Source organism: Podarcis liolepis, assembly GCF_965112155.1.
Source record: "Podarcis liolepis genome assembly, chromosome: 1".
Taxonomy (NCBI): Eukaryota; Metazoa; Chordata; class Lepidosauria; order Squamata; family Lacertidae; genus Podarcis; species Podarcis liolepis.
In genome coordinates this window covers 31,819,549-31,842,646 of record NC_139554.1, presented here as the reverse complement: position 1 = coordinate 31,842,646, position 23,098 = coordinate 31,819,549, and the positions used below count along the sequence as shown (strand labels likewise).

Here is a 23,098-nt window from a genome sequence, read left to right as displayed (position 1 = left end):
CCTGACCCTAGAACTCCAGGCACTTCAGCTGAACCGACATATCGCCAAGAGGTACTCCAGTATGGTATGAATAAAGATCAAAGTGCGTTGCCTGGATGGCCAGGTTGATACGCCTTATCACCTCTTCTCAGAATGGGGCTATTATTCTGCAGTTCCACAGCATATGTGTCAGATTTGCCTGTGGGGATCCTCAGTGCCAGCACAGCAGACAGGCCATTATCCCAGCTTGTGTTAAGCATGCTGGGGGTCAGAAGGCTCCAGCAGACAAGAGAGAGATGTTATCTTTTGCTGCCCATGAGAAAATGGTCTACGGAAAATAAAGAATGCGCAGAACACCCTGAGATTATAGAGAGCCCCTATTATAGAATGTTTTGCAGTCTAAGGATTTGGGCAGGGCAGTTCACCAGGCTGCCTCTTTCATTTCCTTCCTTCTTTATTTTTCCTCTGATGTTGCAGCAAAGAACCGAGATAAAGGATGAGCAATGGGATGGGATGGATTTCTTAAGCAAAAGGAAAACAAGACATACATTGTGAGATTTTATTGATGTAGCCTTCAATTTGGATTAAATAAACAACTTCTTCAATTTTTTTTTTAAAAACACACATAACACAACTCCACAAACCCTGTTCCAACATTTGGGGCTTTTTCGTTTAAGGGAAAAAAATGCAAGTAAAAGGAGACTTGACAGAGATGTATAAATTTATGCATGGTGTGAAAGAAGTGGAGACCCCTGTAACTCATCACTAGATTGCTGTCTGCTGCTTCCAGACAGAACCTCTATTGTCAATTGTGGATTCACAGGATGACCTACCGTAACTTGTCCACCAAGGCATGATGGAGAACCAGAGATCAAGCCCACCCTTCACTAGACCCATAAGTGGACACAGTCCTCCAGGTGTGGGTGACCAGCATAGTTGTTATAAGCCAAACTTCTAACAAGACAGAAACATTTTTCCTTAGGGTTGATAATATATTTGCTAGGCATGATGCATGTCATTGGGAACAATGAATTGGGGGGGGCGGGACAATCTGCCCTACATCTGGGATGGTGAAGTAATTTCAACCATTTTAATCACTCTAACAGCAGGCCCATAAAACTTTATCAAATGGTACCAAAAAGGCAGGAAGGAATGCTACCCAGGTGCAGGAGAAACGACAAAGCAAATACTTAAGCAAATATTTCCCTCCTAAAAGTGATATGTCACTGAGAACCAGAGCCAGCAGCAAGTGGCAACTACAGAATAAACATACGTATGCAGACAAAATTTTATTTGTCTGCTCAAGGTGGCTTACAACATTAAAAAATACACAACCACAACGTAACAAAAGTACCTATAAACAATAAATAAAACATTAAAAAAATACAGAACCAAACTGAACAATTTCCACATAAATCTCAACTAAATCGAAAATAAAGATGCAAAAAAACAAGAGCAACAGCAGCAGCAACAGCCGCCCTCCAGCAACTCCCTCTCCAAACAAGCCCCCCAGCTAAACATAGCTAAAGGAGCCAGGCTGTCACCAATGTACTGTGCGAAATCTAAAGCCAGCTGTCTCCTTGCACACTTCATTCACAGACACACCTTGAGTGGCTTGGATTAAGAGAAGAAATGTACAGTACTTGAAAGCCTCAGGAGGCAAGATGTCCCAGGGACAAATCGGTAACAATAAACTAGCTTTGGGACACACGGAGAAAGGAAAGAATCACATTGATATATAACAAATTGGTCATTCGGGTTTCTCAGTGGCACTCTGAACTGCTTCGAAGCTGGAGAGGTGCCAATTACACAGCATCTGGAACCATTTGGGTAACAGCTACTTTCAGAGAGGTAAGCCGAGGTTGTTGTGAAGAGGTTATGCTAAGGAGAGCTGGCCAGGGGATTGGTTTCCCTCCAGATATTCGGCAGGCACAGCAAGCCAACCATGAAGTCTATTAAACTGTTTGAATTTTCCATCTATTCTTGGGGCTGTAATTTTAGCTTTATTGTTCGCTGGCTCAACTTCAAAATATATTTTTAAACAAAAAACAAAACAAAAAACCCAGTTAGATATATACTTTTAATTTTTAACATGCAATGTTAGGGCCAAATAAGAGGGCACATACAGTTGCAGAACAAGTGTCCCTAGTTTCCAAGACAGTCCTGGATTTTCAGGTCCCTGGGTGAGGTATAATAATAATAATAATAATAATAATAATAATAATAATAATCACCCTGGAGAGTAACCAGTTAAAAGTTACCAATTTCTGCAGCCACAGCAGGCGCTGATTCTCCAGCAGTTTGACTTCACCCCCAGAGGAGCACTCCATTGCCTCTTGAGACAGATGCCAACAAATCGCTACACCACCGCTAATGCCAAAATCGCATATAGTCAAAATACATTGAGTTCAATGACGAGTGAGATTGCTAATGTCATTTTTCCTAGAACTCCATCCCCTTTCCATTTTTTATTTATTTTTTAACCATGCACGTAAAGCTGAATGCACACCATTTAAATGAACATAAATTGATGTATGGAAGTGAGAGCTGGACCATAAAGAAGGCTGATCGCCGAAGAATTGATGCTTTTGAACTATGGTGTTAGAGGAGACTCTTGAGAGTCCCATGGACTGCAAGAAGATCAAACCTCTCCATTCTTAAGGAAATCAGCCCTGAGTGCTCACTGGAAGGACAGATCGTGAAGCTGAGGCTCCAATACTTTGGCCACCTCATGATAAGAGAAGACTCCCTGGAAAAGACCCTGATGCTGGGAAAGATTGAGGGCACAAGGAGAAGGGGACGACAGAGGACAAGATAGTTGGACAGTGTTCTCGAAGCTACCAGCATGAGTTTGACTAAACTGTGGGAGGCAGTGGAAGACAGGAGTGCCTGGCATGCTCTGGTCCATGGGGTCACGAAGAGTCGGACACGACTGAACGACTAAACAACAACAACAAATTGGGGGCTTACTGTACTAAGGGCTGCTTCAGACATGTCTGGTTTCCTGTACATCAGGAGTGGCCAAAGAGATGCCCCCAAGTTTTGGTGGACTACAGCTTCTATTATCCCTGACCAGTAGCCATGCTAGGAGGGTCTGAGAGTCCACAACATGTGTGGACACAACCACCGTTGCTAACCCTGCTGCACATATATCATTTAAACTTTGGAAACTGTATTTCATGCACCACATGTGATGGATACACACTGCAAAACAGACGCACGTGAGCTGACCACCAATGGGTTCTCTCAGCAGGGAATGTGTCCTGTGCAAAAAGGGCTCTTGGGTGCATCGCTTCTGCTCAACCTCGCACTGACTGAGCTTTCACAGTCATGTACCGTGCCTGCTGGATTTCCAATACAAGTTATTGCAGCATGCTGAACGTCAAAATTGTTGAGAGAGCAGAAAATATATTGGACTGTGCATCCAATTCAGTAATGGAAGGATCGAAAGCATCTCGGGTTCCACATAATTCAGTAACAATATTATCGAGTCTGGAGGGACAGCAGAACAAAAAGCTCCAGCGACAGAATTTAACTTGGGCTTGATGCAAAGATCCTTGTTCATAACAATGCATGAAAGGTTGTTTCATCAGTTTTAAGCATTGTCTTGCAAATGTACTGAATGTTCCCTTGTTCTGTATTACTGGGGAGTCTAATTTACCTACTCTTTACCACACCATTTATCATTTTGTATATCCTCTCTCATGTCCAATTTACTCATCCTCTCCATAAACAATTTCATTCACTCCTACTCACTTTCTCTGCAGGCACGAGACGTGTGCTCCCATCTCCCAGGCCTGCCCCCCACCTTTTGTTTTCAAATGAATCCTTTTAGACCGAATGCCTGATTAGCTTCAAACACAGCATTCAGATGACTATCTGCATTTTATTAATCTACTTTTGTCTTCTTTCTGACATAATTGCTCTCCACAAAGTGCTAATTAATAACACTAAACAAGCCTCTTATTGCAAATGCAGCCTGACCATAGAACAATGTCATATGGAACTCAGGGAAGAAGTATTCCACTTAATGTCTCTTCCACTCTGCATATTGTTACAAAAGTGGCGTGGCAACCCCCAGTCACTACTGAGCAATGACAAGATTCTGAGTGGGGTGTGTGTTTTCCAGGCGCTCATCCAAGGTTTGTGTTCCTTTGAGAATCAAGACGCAGAAGGGACTGTTGTAGCTTTAAGAAATATGATCTATTCACATGTACACACCTGAGTTTAGATGGAGGGAGTCCAGATCTCAAGAAAGGCTTGTTCCCCACAGCAGTGCAGCACTGGAGTCCAAAGCATCTTTCCCAGCCTCCCTTCAGCCAGCCTGCCAAGATGGTTCTGTCCTTGTTGTCTGCTCCAAACAACTCCTCCCCATCCCTCTCTTGCTAGGTGAGGCCCCGGACCCAGCAGTTCCCCTCAGAAATAAACACACAGGCACGAGTATGTTGGGTTAATGGGATAAATTAGGCCACAACTTTATTGGTTACAGATGTGAGAGGTTTGGCTTAGGAATTTGAGTGAAGCCAGACTATATCCTGACTCTCCTGCCCATCTGCAGGAAATCTCTTAAGGGTCAACTACCGATAGGGTTAAACCACAGAGCCTAGGACTTGCTGATCAGAAGGTCGGCGGTTCGAATCCCCGTGACGGGGTGAGCTCCCGTTGCTCAGTCCCTGCTCCTACCAACCTAGCAGTTCGAAAGCATGTCGAAGTGCAAGTAGATAAATAGGTACTGCTCCGGCGGGAAGGTAAACGGCATTTCCGTGTGCTGCTCTGGTTCGCCAGAAGCAGCTTAGTCATGCTGGCCACATGACCCGGAAGATGTACCCCGGCTCCCTCAGCCAATAAAGCAAGATGAGTGCCGCAACCCCAGAGTTGGTCACAACTGGACCTAATGGTCAGGGGTCCCTTTACCTTTTACTGATAGGGGGAGCCCTATGATATACATTGATTAAGGGTTACCGATGGGGTCATGGCATGACCCTAGCCCACACTCAGACTTCAGACAGGAACCACACCCCTGGATCTCTTTAACGGGATACCCTTAGTATGGAGGGGCTGGCGGAGGCAACAACCTCCCCTCCCATAACAAGGCTTACCCAATGCCTAACCTTAAAAAGGTAAAGGTACCCCTGCCCGTACGGGCCAGTCTTGAGAGACTCTAGGGTTGTGCGCTCATCTCACTCTAGAGGCCGGGAGCCAGTGCTGTCCGCAGACACTTCCAGGTCACATGGCCAGCGTGACGAAGCTGCTCTGGCGAACCGGCACCAGAGCAGCACACAGAAACGGTGTTTACCTTCCCGCTATAAAGCGGTACCTATTTATCTACTTGCACCTAAGGGTGCTTTCGAACTGCTAGGTGGGCAGGAGCTGGGACCAAAAGATGGGAGCTCACCCCGCCGCGGGGATTTGAACCGCCGACCATGCAATCGACAAGTCCTAGGCGCTGAGGTTTTACCCACAGCGCCACCCACGTCCCATGCCTAACCTTAAGTTGTGACAATTGCTGCAAGGTAAGCGAACACCAAATGGGTGGTGCCAATTTGCCAAGTGGAAAAATTCCTGCCTGGCCCCAACAATAAGGCGACCGACATTAGTCCATAGCAAGGCCAAAATCAAGCAACACATAAAAGGGGGGGGGCATGATGAGCCCTAATGACGTGGTCAGCATCCATCCGCCCACTGGGAGGTCCCGGAGGTCCATCAGCAATGCCCCCCTTGGGAAGGGGAGCGGTCTTATCCAAAGCTTAGTTTTTGGTTTTTTTAAGGCACATTTTTCCTGTGAGCACAGCCTGCCCATTCCCCATCACTTTGGCAATCTCTGTCTGCCCAGGCCCAAGGCTTCCTCTCTGATGTGGGTCATCAACACCTTTTTGTTGCGTTGTGTGCCTCTGTCCCAGGTGAGGAAAGGAAGCTTAGCTTGTGCTTTCCACTGGACTGGAATCTTCCCTTCTATATTCCAGATATTAGCTAGATCCTGACATTCATCAATTTCTACTATTCACTAGTAGACTCTCGTACCAAAATTGTACCAATATGGATGAGAACCGATAAACCATAAGAAACTTTGTAATATCCCAAAATGTGGCAACCCCATCAAGGAAGCCGTGCTATTGCCTTCTCCATCTTCTCAGTTCCTCAGAAACATGTGGGTTGCAGAGGGAATGGACTTATTTTATTATCTAGGTCAGCAAGCCCTTCTTACTAGCTACAGAGTGCAAAATAGTAATGCAGTTTCATTATCTATAAACTGGAATTAGGAAATGCAAGCTTAACTATTCAGATTAATCCACAAACTGGCAAAAAAGTTTTAAAAAAGCCCGCTATCAGAACACACTCTGCTAGGAAGCTAAAGCTGGAGGGTGTAGGATGAAAGATGACCACAGAACACACTAAATCATTTCAGCTGGTCCCTAGTGACTTGTATAAATTGGAATAACCCCAGGTGTTTGGCTAGCTAGTTGATATAATGTACCAGCAATTATATTTATGTCACCACTGCCCCCTGCTGGACAGGAAGTTAGATAGGCGTAGGTGTGCATGAAATTGAGCCTAATAACTGCAGCCTAAGGAAATGACACACCAAAACCAGATGCAAAAGAGGACGAGGCACCTGTAGCTTCAGTAGCTACATGGAAAATAGCATTTCAGCAGCTGTAACTTGGGTGAATTGCAATTGTGTAATAAAACCACCTTTTACTCAGTTGATAGGTGGAATGGCATATCCAGAGATATGTTTTGGCAGCCACAAAGCACTATGTAGGGTGTCCACTTAAGCTGCTCAACCAAGTGTCTCCTAAGGGAAGCCCAGCATTCAGACACGGGCAATTTATTCACAAGAGATCCAGACCAGGAAGGCAAATCATCCAGTCAAACAGAACTTTTGTAGCTCTTGTTTAGCACTCACTCAACACATGCTATGGGACGCGGGTGGTGCTGTGGTCTAAACCACTGAGCCTAAGACTTGCTGATCGGAAGGTCAGGGGTTTGAATCCCCGCAACGGGGTGAGCTTCCATTGCTCTGTCCCTGCTCCTGCCAACCTAGCAGTTCGAAAGCACGTCAAAGTGCAAGTAGATAAATAGGTACCACTCCGGCGGGAAGGTAAACGGCATTTCCATGCGCTGCTCTGGTTCGCCAGAAGCAGCTTAGGTTTGCTGGCCACATGACCCGGAAGCTCCCTCAGCCAATAAAGCGAGATGAGCGCCGCAACCCCAGAGTCGTCCGTGACTGGATCTAACAGTCAGGGGTCCCTTTACCTTTACAACACATGTTATAGTGCAGTTTCAATATATGTGAATAGTTTATTAATTGGTGAAGGGACAGGTGGTTCCAGACAGGTGGAATGCCCCAGATTCTCTGGCCTGCTTCACATATCGCCTCACTCAGTATGTTTGTGAAGTGTTATGTCCATCTGTGAACATCCTAGGGGCCTACAGAGGAGAAGGCAGGAAACGAGTGGCTATGGAATGATGGAGATTCCCTTGCCTAATAACAAACCGCTGGAAAAAACAGCTTTTGTCATCAGTAAGAACCCACATGGTGACCCCCTCAGAAGGAGCTTTGCCTTCCTCATCCTACTGAGGAGAGAAGGTAGCCCACAGGCGGAGGAACTGTGTTGGCTGAGGGGGAAGCAAGGACAGCTCAATTCCTGTTTGGCCAACAGAAGGAGTGGAATAATTTCTTCCTTTTCCTCAGCCTTGATTGCTTCAGATGTGAAAGGAGGCTGAACACCCCATTCCTATACTGTGTGGTCTTTTGAGACCAGTCTACCACCATCACCCCCACTCACCCACCCACCCACTCACTCACTCACTCACTCACTCAGTCACCCACCTAGAGTTATTTCTGAGGGAAGGAGAGGAGCTAAGCACTTTTCCACATTGCCCCAGGGCCCATATCCTCTAAGGAAACAGGAGCAGAGGGAGGACTGACTCCAGAGGAAGCTTCCTCAGAATACAATTCCTCGCCCACCCCCCAAGCAATCAATTCGTTGCAAGGGAAATAATTTTTGTTTAAATGCCATTTTATCTTTTTTATATATAAATCTTGTACACTGCCCTGAGATTTTGTATGAGGGGATTTTAAATATATATATATTTTTTAATGCAACAAAAGTGAGGGAAATGGCAAGAAAATGTTCCTTGGCTCCTTCCACCCAAAAAATCCTTGCGGGATTGTGTGCCTCATACTCAACACTGGAGTGTGAAAAGAAAGGAAATTTGTCTATAAACACATGGGCTATATGCACTGGGGAGAGGATACTGGCCACCGTTTCATGATGCCTGCCATATTTTTTAATAGAAATCCATCTCCCCTTCACACTTCATAGTGCCTTTAAGTGTCCATCACAGTAAACACCAAGGCTTTCTTCTTCTTCACCGGAACTCAGTTCTGGCACCCCTCAGGTGGGCGCCATTGCCATTCTAACAAAATGTGGGAGGAGTTTGTGACCTCTTTTTCTAGAAAAATAGCACTGACAAACACCCATTTACAAGAGGCAAACACCCATGGTGTTTGAAGTGTGAACTCTTTTAGATTCCTAGGAGGAGGAGTTGAGGGATGCTCCCTTCATCACTTTGGATACTTTTTCATTCTTCCTTCCTCTGTGTCTCGGGCATTCAGAGGACAAGATAGGAGACTGTTTGGCTTTCCCCCCTTGCACAGTTTGCATAGGCTTTGCCCTTATTTACAGCATCTTGCAGTGACCTTGTAAGAGCAACAGAGGCCCACGTGGCCGCAAGTCTTGGCTTGATTATTGTAATTTCACTCAGCAGGTTTTTCTAGCGCTCTCGGCTCTTTCAGAAACAAGCAGCGTGCTTGGCTCTCTGTTTTGAGCCACACTGATCATATTAGCTCCACTCCGGCTGCCTATGAAAATGTTGAATTGACTAAGCTGGCCCTGTCATTCTTAAAAGCCCTTCACTGGGCAAACTCTGGCTGCATTCGAGACTTGGAAGTGCAGCTGCCTGATCTTCCCTTTCCAAACCTATTTGTCAAGGCGCGCCTCACTCTTCTCTCAGATCACTCTTCCAAATTCACTCCTACAGCACAACAATATATAAAGGCAGTGTGTAGGTGGGTGCCTTAAAAAGAAAGCAAGGTGGAACCACCAGCACATGTGAAACGTGATAATCTTAACATGCTTTGTGGTACTTCCCAACTGCTGCATGCCGGACTGCCAATAAACATTTGACACTCTGGAGAGATTGCTGCTTAAGCCCCCCAATGCACTTGCTGTTGAAAACCAGCCAAGGCTGATTTTTAGACACAGCATAATATGTACCTGCCATTTTAATCTGCACTCCAGCACAGGGGAATCAGTGCCAGTATAGGACAGGGCCAGGTGGAAGGAGCTGAGGAGCAATGCCAAGCCACAGCATGGGGACACCTAAGTCACTGAATCCCTTTCAACCTTTCTGAGCACCACTGTAATCTGCCATTCACATCTTATTGTGAAAGGTGAATGCATGTGAGGTACCATTTGCACACAAAACAATGCCCAGCACTCTGTACACACTATCCTTTTAAAGCACATTCAATGCACATTCTTTCCCTCAAAGAACTTTACCCCTCAGAGTTACAGTTTCCAGCACCACTTAACATATGAATGTTGGTATCTAGTAGTACAGGCAACTCCCCATTTACATGAATTCCATGCACGTGCGACCACAACCGTGTACATCACCACAAACCCAAAAGCGACATGAAAAAAAGGGGGGAAACCAGCCCTAAAAAGCCCCCAAATGGCACAGAAACAGCATCTAGCAATCCCACAAGCCTTTGCGATCCCAGGAGCTTTTGCACCAACCTTTGAGGCCTGTGGAGAGTTGGAGATTGACAAAGGAGGTTTGGAGAGAGTGGTTGCGGTGGAGTTTGGTGGAGTTTTGGTTTTTTAAACGGATTTTCAAAGGCTTCAAAAGAAGTTTAGAGGGTGTATGCAGGTTTTTTTCAATGGTTTTCCTAATATATGTGTGTTCACCTAAACGTGTGGTGCCGTGGAACGTAACTCCCGCAAAAATGGGGAGTTGCCTGCATTATCTCTGGAAGTGTGTTTTTGTAGGGTTGTTTTTTAAATGAAAATTGTTTCAGTGGGGATGACTGAGGCTGATCTTTAATGGGAGCAGAGCAGGCATGGAGAGAACATGTGACTCTTTCCTCTCCTGCCCTGGTCCTTGGGGGGGGGGGAATCCCTTTTTTGAAGCTAGCATTCACACTGGGAAGAAACTCTCGCAGACGGCCTTCTTGGTAGTGGCACCTGCCCTGTGGAACGCCCTCCCACCAGATGTCAAAGAGAACAACAACTACCAGACTTTTAGAAGACATCTGAAGTCAGTCCTGTTTAGGGAAGCTTTTAATGTTTGATGCATTACTGCATTTTAATATTTTGTTGAAAGCTGCCCAGAGTGGCTGGGGAAGCCCTGCCAGATGGGTGGGGTATAAATAATAAATTATTATTATTATATTACTTTAGCAAACAAACAAAAGAGCAAGTACTTTGATATGGTGTGAAGGCAGCCGGGATGTCAATCTTTCGGAAGCTAAGCAAGGTTTGGTGGCTGCAAAGCCATCTTTGAAGCTTGCCTGTGTGGCCATGGGCTCCATGGAGCAAAGGCAGGATATTAAATGTAAGAACTAGATAAAACGTTCTGTTCACAACCTGAGCTGACATTTTTTTTGTTACAATTTTCATTTCAGGTCACACTGACAGCTGGGGTTGGGGGGGGGAAACATCCCATTTTGGTCAGTTAATCTCTGTTCCTCCCGAATGTTTTGTTTCTTATGGTGCTGGATAAAAGGTTTTGCTGGAAATCCTCCAAATGCTCCCGGTGAAGCCAAATAATTTATATCATCTGGAGAGGGAAAAAAAGAACACCTACGAATGCCAAGGAAACAGCAAAACAGAATGTTGTCTGCTGGGGAGCAAATAAAACAGGAAATGCAGCTACCCAGCCCGGCAGAATTAATGGCTTCTCTTTCTCTTTGTCTGGCCCAAATGATATAAATGGTTGTGTTCTGCAGTGAAGAAACAAGGATGTTCAGAAAATGACTGTTATTAAACAAGCCTAAAAAGTACAGGGTGACCTTGCATTTGGGCAACCTAAAAAGAGGGTCATTGGAAACCCAGCAGAAAGCATACACCATATGTGGGGGGGGGGTGGACAAGTGACCCCCAGCTGTTGCTTCTGACTTCAGCTTCTACCATTCCTGATCCCTGGCCATGCTGGCTGCAGTTGATGGGACCTGGATTTCAACAAAATCTGAACAGCCACAGATGCCCTGACCCAGGAGGCTTACTGTAAGCTGCAAATACTATGCAATAAAGACAACAGAGGTCAAAGCATCACTGATCAAGGGTCTGGAAGCTAAGCCTTATGAGGAATGGTTGAAGGAGCTGGGTATGTTTAGCCTGGGAAAGGGGAGACTTAGAGGAGATATGATAGTCATCTTCAAATACAGTGGTGCCTCACAAGAGGAAAAGAATCCGTTCTGAGAGTCTCTTTGTCTAGCGGTTTTTTCGTCTTGCGAAGCAAGCCCATTGATGGATTAGTGGATTAGCGCTATTAGCGCTATTAGCGGCTTTTAGCGGCTTATCGGCTTAGCAGATAAGCGGCTTAGCAGCTTAGAAAAGGGGGGGGGAGGGAAAAACCCCCGCAGGAACTCGCAAGACATTTTCGTCTTGCGAAGCAAGCCCATAGGAGATTCGTTTTGCGAAGCACCTCCAAAACGGAAAACTCTTTCGTCTAGCGAGTTTTCCGTCTTGCGAGGCATTCGTCTTGCGGGGCACCACTGTATCTCAAGGGCTGTCACATGGAAGGTGGAGCAAGCTTGTTTTCTCCTGCTCTGGAGGGTAGGACTTAAACCAATGGCTTCAAGTTACAAGAAAGGAGATTCCAAATAAACACCAGGAAAAACTTTCTGGCAGTAAGAGCTATTCAACAGTGGAACAGTCTCCCTCAGAAACTTATGGACTCTCTTACCTTAGGGGTTTTTAAGCAGAGGTTGGATGGCCATTTGTCACGGATGCTTTAGTTGAGATTCCTGCATTCCCTTCCAACTTTACAATTCTATTATACTGTAAGGTGAGCTGTGTGTATGATATGATACAACATGATAGGACACTATTTTTTTTAATTGTTGAAACGGTTGGCTTCATAATGGTGCTGGCCATCATTGTCTTGCCATTTCCTTCCTCCCATGGCACAAGATTAAGAGGGTGTTATTGGAAGCCCATGTAAATGCATGGATGGTGGGGAGGGGTTTGTATGAAACATTTTGTTTATTTAATGATCAGAATGCTATTTCATAAGATATATCACGGTGGTGTACAACATGCAAAATTTAATAAGGTCAATAGAAGTAGCCATAAAAAAACATAATGAAAAAGAGCAATACTGTAAACCATCAGTAGATAATTAGGTGGTGGGAAAGAAAACAAGACAGCTTTCAGAAGACATCTAAAAGAAGGCAGGGGTGGTTCTTGGTGGACCTCTAGTGGCAGGGAGTGCCACAGGGCAGGGGTTGGTCCCTAATGATTCCTTCAGAGTGATCATTCCCCCTTCATGTCTCTCACATTCCCACACTCACAGAACATTCATACCAGGCACAGTCTATCAGCTGATCCAAACTTTGACAATAATGCCTATTCTCTTCTCTGTTGAACCCTTTCCCAATAACAGCACCTGTTACCATCTGTCCCTACACTGTGCATGCTGACAATTTTAAAGCACAATAATCATAACAATAAAAGCAACAATAACACTAATATAATGCTCGTACATATTTCATAGCATTTTAGCAGCTAAGGGAGGGATTAAATGAAAGATGAAGCTATGAAATGTAGAGATTGCAGACTGTGCTGTCTTCCTTTCCTCCCTTTTGTTAAGTTATTCTCTTTTTGTGAATAAACTGGCCAAACTGCTATTTTTCTCTCTAAACCTATGTGTTGAAAGCTTAAATTTGATATCTTATTAGTCACTCTGAAATCATAGTAATTGCTGAAAAAACTTTCAATTGATATGTAGATTCTGTGAATGCGAGCACTGGGTTATTCTAGGGCAAAAAGGCACCAATTTGTTCTCTTACCCTCATAGTTTCTCTTGCACAAACATGGGTTTTATGAACACCCATTAAACCTGCAATCAAATAAGCGTTTTCATATTTTTATTGTTATGTGTCATAATACTGTTGCTGCTCGTCTAACAAATTTGCATAGCAGCTACGAGGGATCAAATATAATTGGCACCCACAAAACAGGAGGGGTGGACAAAAAAGGGGTGCATTTATGACAGCTTTCACCCACAGGTAATACTTATGAGGTGTGATTAGCACAGTTTCTTTTCACACATACTTTTGCAGCATAAAATGTAAGCAAATAAACAGCACTGTAAATAGAAGCACTTAAGTGGAAGCTGCGTAGTAATTTGCAATTTTTCAAACTGGTATAATTTTCAGTGCACTACATTGATTCTGAAAATCTTTGCAGATGGCACAGGTCACTCTTCAGAAGTGACTCATATCATGCTGCAAATTACTGACGCTGGCAAGTAAAACCTTCTACCTCCGTGTTTCAAAGGATAATCAGAGTTACTTAGAAAGGGCTTTCTCTGTCAAAACCAGAAGGAGAGGGAGAGGAAGAGAGTCACACTTCTTACTGAGCCAACCTCTGTTTATAATTGAGTGTGCAAGTCTTTGAGCAAATAAAGAATTCCTTGCAAAATCAAAAGCTTGAATAGGCTTTCACCAACTGAGAATGGGATAGTAGAAAATATACTTTGCTACATAGCATCTGTCAGTCTCTGAAACCAATTCTCTACCAAACCCATTCATAGATAAATACTCATAGACTTATTCACGGTTCTGCTGCCATAACCTCATGTATTAACTGAGTAAGCAAACAAGGATATGACAATCTGTTCTTCAGCATGCCATGGTGGCCATGAGAGAAGGAACACAGCTGCTGATCTGAATAGCTAAGGAACAAAACCTTTGAGTCACAGATATTCACAGCCCCCTGAACAACCCTCTCCCACCAACTCAAATAACAATTCCTGCAACGTGGAAGAGGACACATTAAAGATGATAATGATTATGTCACCTTTTTTCTCAAAGGTGAACTCAAAGCAAGTTAGAGAAAGAAACATTAAAAATAAGTACAAAAAGAGTAAAACTAACTTAAAACCATAGAACCATAGAATTGTAGAGTTGGAAGGGACCACAAGGGTCATCTAGTCCAACCCCCTGCAATACAGGAATCTCAACTAAAGTATCCATGACAGATGGCCATCCAACCTCTGCTTAAAAACCTCCAAGGAAGGAGAGCCCACAACTACCCAAGGGAGACCATTCCACTATCGAACAGCTCTTACTGTCAGAAAGTTCTTCCTGAAGTTTAGTTGGAATTTCCTTTATTGTAACTTGAAGCCGCTGGTTTGTGTCCTACCCTCCGGAGCAGGAGAAAACAAGCTTGTTCCCTCTTCCATGTGACAGCCCTTGAGATACTTAGCGATGGCTATCATATCTCCTCTCTGTCTCCTCTTTTCCAGGCTAAACATACCCAGCTCCTTCAAGCGTTCCTCATAAGGCTTAGTTTCCAGACCCTTGATCATTTTGGTTGATCTATTCTGCACACATCCCAGCTTGTCAACATCCTTCTTAAATTGTGGTACCCAGAATTGGACACAGTATTCCAGGTTTGTTCTGGCCAAGGCAGACGAGGGTGGTACTATTACTTCCCTTGATCTGGACACTCTACTTCTGTTGATGCCGCACAGAATAGCATTAGCTTTCATCACACTGTTGACTCAATGACCATATGTATCACTGCTATCTTTAAGCTTAAAAAGAATGGCTGGATAAAAAAATTACTTTAAAATGGACAGTGGATATATTTTTATTATTTTAAGGTAAATACACTGGCAGTTTAGTATGCCACGTTGTTTGTGTGGCAGCCCCTTCCCCCCTCCCCATTGTTAGAGGGCCCTCAGACAAGAGAGGAAGGAATAAGGCCAGCGCTTCAGCAAGAAAATGTTCGTCTCCTATAAATTGCCTCAACAAGGCATCTCTAGCGGATGGTGCTAGAACTATTAGCGTGTATTGATTGTGTTTTTAACTAACAGCCCAAGGCAACGCTCACTTCAGAAGGGAACATTTCAATTCTTTATATCATTGAAGTGAATGAACGAACGAATAAAACAAAACCCTGGGCTTCAGTACGTGCCAGTGATGGACAGAGCTAAGAGTTCCCCGGGCAGGAGCATCCTGGTCCCTTGCCCTGCCGACCTGGGGACTATAACATCCCCATTCCCCTTTGTTGCCACGTCCCCATGGCAACTGGCCAGCGGACAGAGCTGGCTTGCAGTTCTGCACAAAAGCGAAGCTTCAAATCAGACACTAGCTTGGGCTCTTCAGTTTTATGGCCTCTCATCTCACGCTTCGCCTCTTTGAAAATGAAATTTATGAGCAGAACCGTGAACTTTACCACATCACTAATTTTACGGCTGCCCTTGTCAAACTGCTTCCTGCTGTTCACTGGTAACACTCTGAGAGGAGGAGAGACCTGTGGCCCCGGGGCCTAGCTGCCTGTCGGCAGGTGCAAAGGAAGTGTGAAAGATTTGTGGGAAGAAGAAGTGCCCCCGCTCACCTAGAAACAAAATGGTCCAAATGACTCTAATCCTTAACACAGAAAGTAGCTCAAAACCTCCGTGAAAAGAAAATGACCCAAACGTTCATTTCTCTCTGGGGGTATCTAATTGTAGAATATGCCAGAAAAGCACATCAATGATTGCTGGAAAGAATGACATTGATTAAAATGGTGCTTCCTACAAATTATGTTTTGGGGATTCTAGAGAGTCACAGGAGACCAACATGGCTCCAAGCATGTCTCTTGGATAACACAGCTCCTTCTTTTTTAATTTCTGGTGCCTGTGGTGTTCTCTAAAAACTGCACTTGCCACACATGGGTTTTTCCCACCCAAAACTTATGTGGGCCAGATTAGCTATTATCCATGATGGCTAAGTGGAGTCTCCATGTTCAGGGGGCCTCTAACAATATGCTGGTAAACAGCAGCAGAGAGGGTTGTTGCCTTCATACTCTACTTGAGGCTTCAGGACCTTTGGGAAGGATACTCTCAAAGTCTCCCCCTCACTGCCGCTGCTCCTCTGCCTCATCACTGCTACCACCAGAGACACAGCCAATGAGCAAGCAAGCAGCGGCAGTTCCTCCTTCTCACTGCCACCCTTGTTTGCTTGCTGGCCCCTCACACATGAGCTGGATCACAAGGCAGGTGAACAAACAAGGTGCAATGATAAAGAAGAGGAGCAGGTCCAGGGGGCTTTTGTCAGTGGGTGTCTAGTTGGGCCATGAGCTCTTGGCAACTGGACCTGTGTGCTCATTTCCCTGCAACATCTGGCTGGTCACTCTCTTTAATATTGTATTTTCAAATTATTGTAGCCTGCCCTGTGACCTCATGGTGAAGGGTAGGTAAGAACTTGTTATGTACTGAAGTTCTCACCCTGGGCCAGCAGGGGGATACTGTAGATAGTTCAGGTTCACATATGCAAATAAGGGATCGAAAGTGACGTTCAGTGATTGGATAGTTACAGAAAATGGTTACTGTTGCGTTCTAGTGGAGCTCTATATAAGGCTGGCTGGCTGAACCCTTCAGTTCAGTTCTGTTCTGGCCTGTGAATAAACAAGAGCTGTTTGAAGAATTGCTGTGTCGTCTGATATGTTCACCCACAACTTAATAGAAATAATAGTAATAGTAATCATAATATTTTTGCTCAACTAGTTTGACCTTTGGTGTGATTCAGCAGGGCTTTTCTTTTGTTCTTATGGTGTCTGTACATACTGTACATATATACTTACTAGAAGAAGTCAGGATCAGCTAATCTAGATCTGTAAGTTGAGTCACATCCTATGTAATGCACTCAGTATATTTAATTGGTCAGTTCTCACTAGCTTCGTAGTTAAGGAAGCTGAGGGATAATTGACCCAGATTCTTGTTGCACCACCCCAAGCCGCCTCTGTTTAAGGTGGAGCCTATTCAGCTGCTACCATAGAATTTCTAATTATTCCTCCTTATTGTTATTTTTAATATATAAATATTCGTTTTACCTCTCCCTTCAAAGACCAGCAACACTTTTAAAAACAGCAGTGTCATCTGTTATATGTCCCCAGACAAAGGAGCTACAAATTCCCTGTTGTGCTGTGGAAGGTGATATCAAATTTTGCTATTCAAATAGGAATTTTACAGCAGGAGGAAGAAAGCGGACAGTTATCAAAGCACTGTCCAACTGTGAAAGATGGAAAATTGATCTGAGAAAATACCGTGCACTTCCAAGCACAGGGTAATGTGGCCAAAGTGAAATTGAATTGGCTCTACATAGTGAATTCCATAAATTAGTCTATAGTTTAAAATAATGTAATGACATTTGTTGTTGTCTTGCCTTTATCCTCTCCCTCGCAGCCAGCACTTTGAAAGTTGAAAGGAACCAGATAAGAATATTATTACTTTTCTTTTCTTCTTAAGATCCATGTTGAATGTAAACCCTTGATTTGGAAATGTTTCAACGCTTTTAACAACTAGTTTGCCGCCATAGTTTCAAATGTTGTTTTTGGCCATATAACTCTTGCCCTGAATTGTTTGGTCTTGCTTCATATCAGCGGCATGTTTCCAGCCCTCTCTTTACACAGCAAACCTAAACGCACGATTGAAAAAGCCCCATGGAAGGCAGGCGGACTTACGTCTGAGCAAACATGCACAGGGTTCCCTTGCAGGGCTCTCTATCTGCTTGCCTTTGATATTATCTCTACCCTCATTCTCCCTTTAAAATCCTTTTTTGTCTCCTGCATTAGAAATGCTCTAAAACACATGCCCGTGTGAAGGATGCAGCAAGCACCAGTCCCTCATGCTGCCAGTTCTTTGGCATCAATTATAAATTTGCTTTTCACTTTGCACCCAGTGGGGGGATTCACAAAGCCCAACACTCCCTGAGCATTACATAATGTCTGAAATGGTTTTCTGAAGAAGAACAAGGCAGCAATACTTTCTGAAATTTCCAGCATCATCTCTACCTGGCAATCCAAATATACCCCTTTTGGGTCTGTTTCTTCCATGCTGAAACAGCAAACCAGACAGCTGGGTCTTTTGAACCCTCCGGACTCCTTGACAATGGACAACTGACCCACAAGATGTGGCAGCTTGAAGGCTTTTTAAGGGGGGATTGGCCACTGCAATGGTGGATGACGCTTGTTGTTGTTTAGTCGTTTAGTCGTGTCCGACTCTTCATGACCCCATGGACCAGAGCACGCCAGGCACTCCTGTCTTCCACTGCCTCCTGCAGTTTGGTCAAACTCATGCTGGTAGCTTCGAGAACACTGTCCAACCATCTCGTCCTCTGTCATCCCCTTCTCCTTGTGCCCTCCATCTTTCCCAACATCAGAGTCTTTTCCAGGGAGTCTTCTCTTCTCATGAGGTGGCCAAAGTATTGGAGTCTCAGCTTCAGGATCTGTCCTTCCAATGAGCACTCAGGGCTGATTTCCTCAAGAATGGATACATTTGATCTTCTTGCAGTCCATGGGACTCTCAAGAGTCTCTTCCAGCACCATAATTCAAAAGCGTCAATTCTTCAACGATCAGCCTTCTTTATGGTCCAGCTCTCACTTCCATACATCACTACTGGGAAAACCATAGCTTTAACCATACGGACCTTTGTTGGCAAGGTGATGTCTCTGCTTTTTAAAATGTTGTCTAGGTTTGTCATTGCTTTTCTCCCAAGAAGCAGGCGTCTTTTAATTTTGTGGCTGCTGTCACCATCTGTAGTGATCAAGGAGCCCAAGAAAGTAAAATCTCTCACTGCCTCCATTTCTTCCCCTTCTATTTGCCAGGAGGTGATGGGCCCAGTGGCCATGATTTTAGTTTTTTTGATGTTGAGCTTCAGACCATATTTTGCGCTCTCCTCTTTCACTCTCATTTAAATGTTCTTTAATGGCAACTGCAATGGTGGATGAGGCTATCAATAGCTATTAGTAAAGATGACGATTGTTACACCTCTTAATGTTAGGTGTGTGTTTATGATCTATGTAGTCATGTATGTTCTTTTTGTGTCAAGTATTCCTGTTTGTTCTTCCCTTATAAGATGCCTTTAATCCCCCCAGTTAAACTTCCAAGTATAAACTCTGTATCTTTTCTTTATAAACTGCCTTTATCCTTAGTTTTATTACACTCCACCAGTGTTTAATGCCACTGGTTTAATATGAATAAATAGCGAGTGAGGAATGGTATGAGTAAGGAATGAATGTTTAGCTTAGAAGGAACACTCTGCTACCCAGAAAGAAGCAACAGGCAATGTTAGCCTCATCACAAAGTGCAGCATTTCAGCACATATCCAATCACTGGTGTTGCTGGACAAATGTCTCTCTAGCCATGCACTGACAGCCTGTGGGAAAGATAATAAAGTGTGTAAAAGAAAGATGCTTCAGCAACTGATACCTGGAGAAAAAAGTATAACTGATTGGCCACAGTGATAGCAGAATGCTGAACTAGATGAGCTTTTGGTGTGATCCAGCGAGGTCTTCTTTTGTTATTACTTGCTGAATACAAGATGCATTTATTTGTGTTCAGGATTGTGCTTTCCCTAGAAGGATAGAATAGTTTTGAGGTGCTTGAAAGGTGGCTTCCTGCGATGGCTTCCTGGTGCTCTGGCCCCTGATCCGTGCCTCTGCGCCTCAAAACCGGCATAAACGTTCCCCACTAGCATTCACCCGGCAATAGAAACTTCCCTGCAATCCCTCTAAGTCACCCATTTGCTTGACGTTTCTCAAGTAGCAGCAAGCATACACCAAACCCCTGATTCTCCAGGATCTTTCAGAAATCCTGATTTTCGCTGTGATGGATGCCGCATGTAGCGTTTGACAGCTCTGAAGTTTCTTTGCTAGACTTTTTGTTTATATGCCACTGTTTTGTAACACGCAGCTCCCCTGAGTGCGGTACTTCATCTCCTTGAATAGGCACCACTGACCCGCAGCAATGGAGATTCGTGAAAGTACAACATACTCATTACCACGTTGAACTTTCTCCTGCACAGGTCGGCAGTGGGTCAGATGTGTACATTGAAGTGAGTCTGCTATTAAGGCGTTCAGGGGAACCAACAGCTGCCATGCTTTTTTGTGTTAGCTTGGGAGTGTGGTTTAATTTGAGTTGCGCTGCAGGAAGATGTATAAAATCACTCTTTGCCGCCCTCTGATGCTCGTGTTCCCTTCAGGCTACTCTACACTGTCATCGTAACACGGTGTTTACTGTATAGGATAGCAAGATTGCAATATGCCTTGTAGCTGTAAAATCAGCTCAAGTTACAAAACACCCATTCTGACCTCATGATAATGCCAGGACATGATGCTACAAAGGATGGAAAAAGGCCTTTATAAGGGATGAGCTACTAGTCTACTGCTTCTGGATCCTACTTTGATTGCTCTGAATCAGTTTAATCTAAAATAGTACTGAGCCATGTCTTCTTCTTCCTTACTGGCAATTCAGGGACACGAAACAGTTCTTACAAAGGCTGAGTTGCAAAGCCATTTCAAAGTCCAAGTATCCTCTTTGTTTATTAAGAGTAATAGGCTTCACAGCATCATAGAGTTGTAGAGTTGGAAGGGATCCCAAGGGTCATCTAGTCCAACCCCCTGCAACACAGGAGTCTCAGCTAAAGCATCCATGACAGTTGGCCACCCAAGCTCTGCTTTAAAACCTCCAGAGAGGGAGAGTCCACCACCTTCCAAGGGAGTCTGTTCCACTGTCAAACAGCTCTTACTGTCAGAAAGTTATTCCTGATGTTTAACTCCAGTTAAACATCCTTTCTTGTAACTTTCCTTTTCCTTTCTTGTAACTTGAAGCCCGTGGTTTGGGTCCTACCTTCCTGAGCAGGGGAAAACACGCTTGCTCTTGACAGCCCTTGAGATATTTGAAGATGGCTATCATATGTCTTCTCAGGCTAAACATACCCATTTATAAAGATGTTGAACAACAATGGGCTCAGGATAGAACCCTGTGCCACCCCAGTTGTCACTTTTTTCCAGGAAGATGAGGAGCCATTAGTCTATTTGGGTTTGGTCAGTGGTCCATGTCTCTTGCTCCTATGTACACTGTGAGAGAGCAACCTGGGCTTCTCCTTCAAACTCCCCTGCTAAATGCCCTTGCAAACACCCCTGTTTACAAGACTTAGTCAAGAGCTCTTGGTCAAGAGCTCCCACAAGCTGCTGCTGGCTACTAACTCCTCCCCCAACTCCATCAAAGTTGTTGCATGCATGGAACAAAGTCTGCTTATGCAATGGGACCACCCCCCCCCTCTTTCCTCCTGCACCCCCTAAATTTGCTCTGGAGAGCTGCGGGAAACCCCAGAACAAGTTTAGGGGGTACATGAGGGCGGAAAAGTCTAGTTCTACAAGCAGACATTGTTCCCTGCACCCTTAGTGATACATTGAATTCTACCCAGTATGTCTAACATTCCTTGCCCGAGTACTCTTTATATATTGGACAGAATAACATCCATTATCATATTAGACAAGCCTAGATCACAACATGACAGCAATTGTGCCACAATCAGAAAGTGGAAAATGGCCTACAGGCAGTGCAAATAGAAAGGAAATGAGCCAAGCCACACACTACAAGTCAAGTCTACAACATATGGTCAATGAATGAAGCATGTAGAAAATATTTGCTCATTTTACAGAAAAAAGGCTGAGACTAGTGAATGTAACGGTGAATGCATGGCAGAAGCAGCAGTGTTACTGAGCTCCTTTTACAGCACATAGCAGTAGATTCCTTATGCATTCAGACATCCTCTTGTACACTCTCATAAACACAGATAGGACACAAAACACAACTCTCACCCTCATCTTCACCATGCTTGCAGCTGGGGAAGGCAAAGAACAGCTCAGCTGAGCTTGAGACTCCTAACCCTGGTTCTGATTTGCCCAGCCTGCCCATTCTCTGCCACATACCAACAGCAGCCTAGCCCTGTGGCAACAAACTCAACAGTAGCTCCTTGTCAACATCTGCTGTGGAGATGGCCAGGCAAGGAACCTGCTCATCTCAAGGTAAGATGGGAACAAAAAGAGTGAGGTCAGGGCAAGTCTTGACTTTCTCTGGCTTCCTGTTTCATCTCTTAAGTCTGGGATAAACAGTAAGGACACTGGCCTATCAGTCCTGTCTCAGTTCTGGAGCATGAGACCACCCACATCCCTCCCATTTCTGGCCCCCTTTATTATCTTTGTCCACCAGTGTCATTTGCCTCTCGAGCCCTGCAGATGCCTGAACAATGGAGCTGCTTTGTTTGGTGGTGTTTCTGTTTGTCTCCCTCCATCAGCCCTGTGAGCAAAGAACTAACATCAACTCAGTCAGTACCATGGACAGCTCCCCTTGAATGCTAGTGCCCTAGGTGGCTACATGCTACCTCAATTGAAGAGGCTGGCACCTGTTGTCCAGCATCTCCTATCCCAGTAAGAGACCACAACTCTGAAATACCCCCCAAAGATTTGCTGTTACCTGCTTCCAGGCTCAGCTTGATCTCTCAGCAACCACCAGCCAGCTGCCTATGAAACCGATTGTGTGCATCACTGACGCTAACAATTGGGATAAAAATGCAACAGATTTGCTGGAAACAGAAAATGACTCAGAGGATAAAAAAGTGAAAAGGAAATGGAAAGATCTTCAGGTGAATCTTGCAAAGTGTCATTTTTAGAAACAATGGGAGGTTCAAAGCCTCCCAGTGAGGCTGCCTGAGCAACAAGGAAATGTAACCATGCTAGGATAAGGTGGTAAAATTAAACGGACCAGAATAAAACACTATACAACCCCACATGATAAAGCCCATACAGCACTGCTCCATCCTATAAATGTGAATTGAAAAGATTCCTGCACTGCAATTTTTACTGCACTTTAATTCAAGGACTGTCATTTTGGTCTTCTCCCCTGCATGGAATGCTGCCTAAACACCTATGCCCTTTAATATAGAGATCTAGTAAATGATAAACAATTTTGCACTGAATGTATACTATTTAGGCTTCAGCCGTTTCTGTTTCAGTTTGCTGATTAAAGTCTTTGTTCTAGCATTTTATCA

At 44.4% G+C, this 23,098-nt stretch overlaps 1 protein-coding gene across 1 annotated transcript in view; it reads right to left on the bottom strand.

Moving 5' to 3' along the window:
- SYNDIG1L (synapse differentiation inducing 1 like) overlaps positions 1–22,588 on the bottom strand; it is a 97,785-nt gene extending 75,197 nt beyond the window's left edge. The window contains exon 1 of the mRNA XM_083510190.1: positions 22,525–22,588. The gene's annotated coding sequence lies outside the window, so the exon portion shown is untranslated. The remainder of the gene's footprint in view (positions 1–22,524) is intronic.
- Positions 22,589–23,098: the final 510 nt, after the last annotated feature.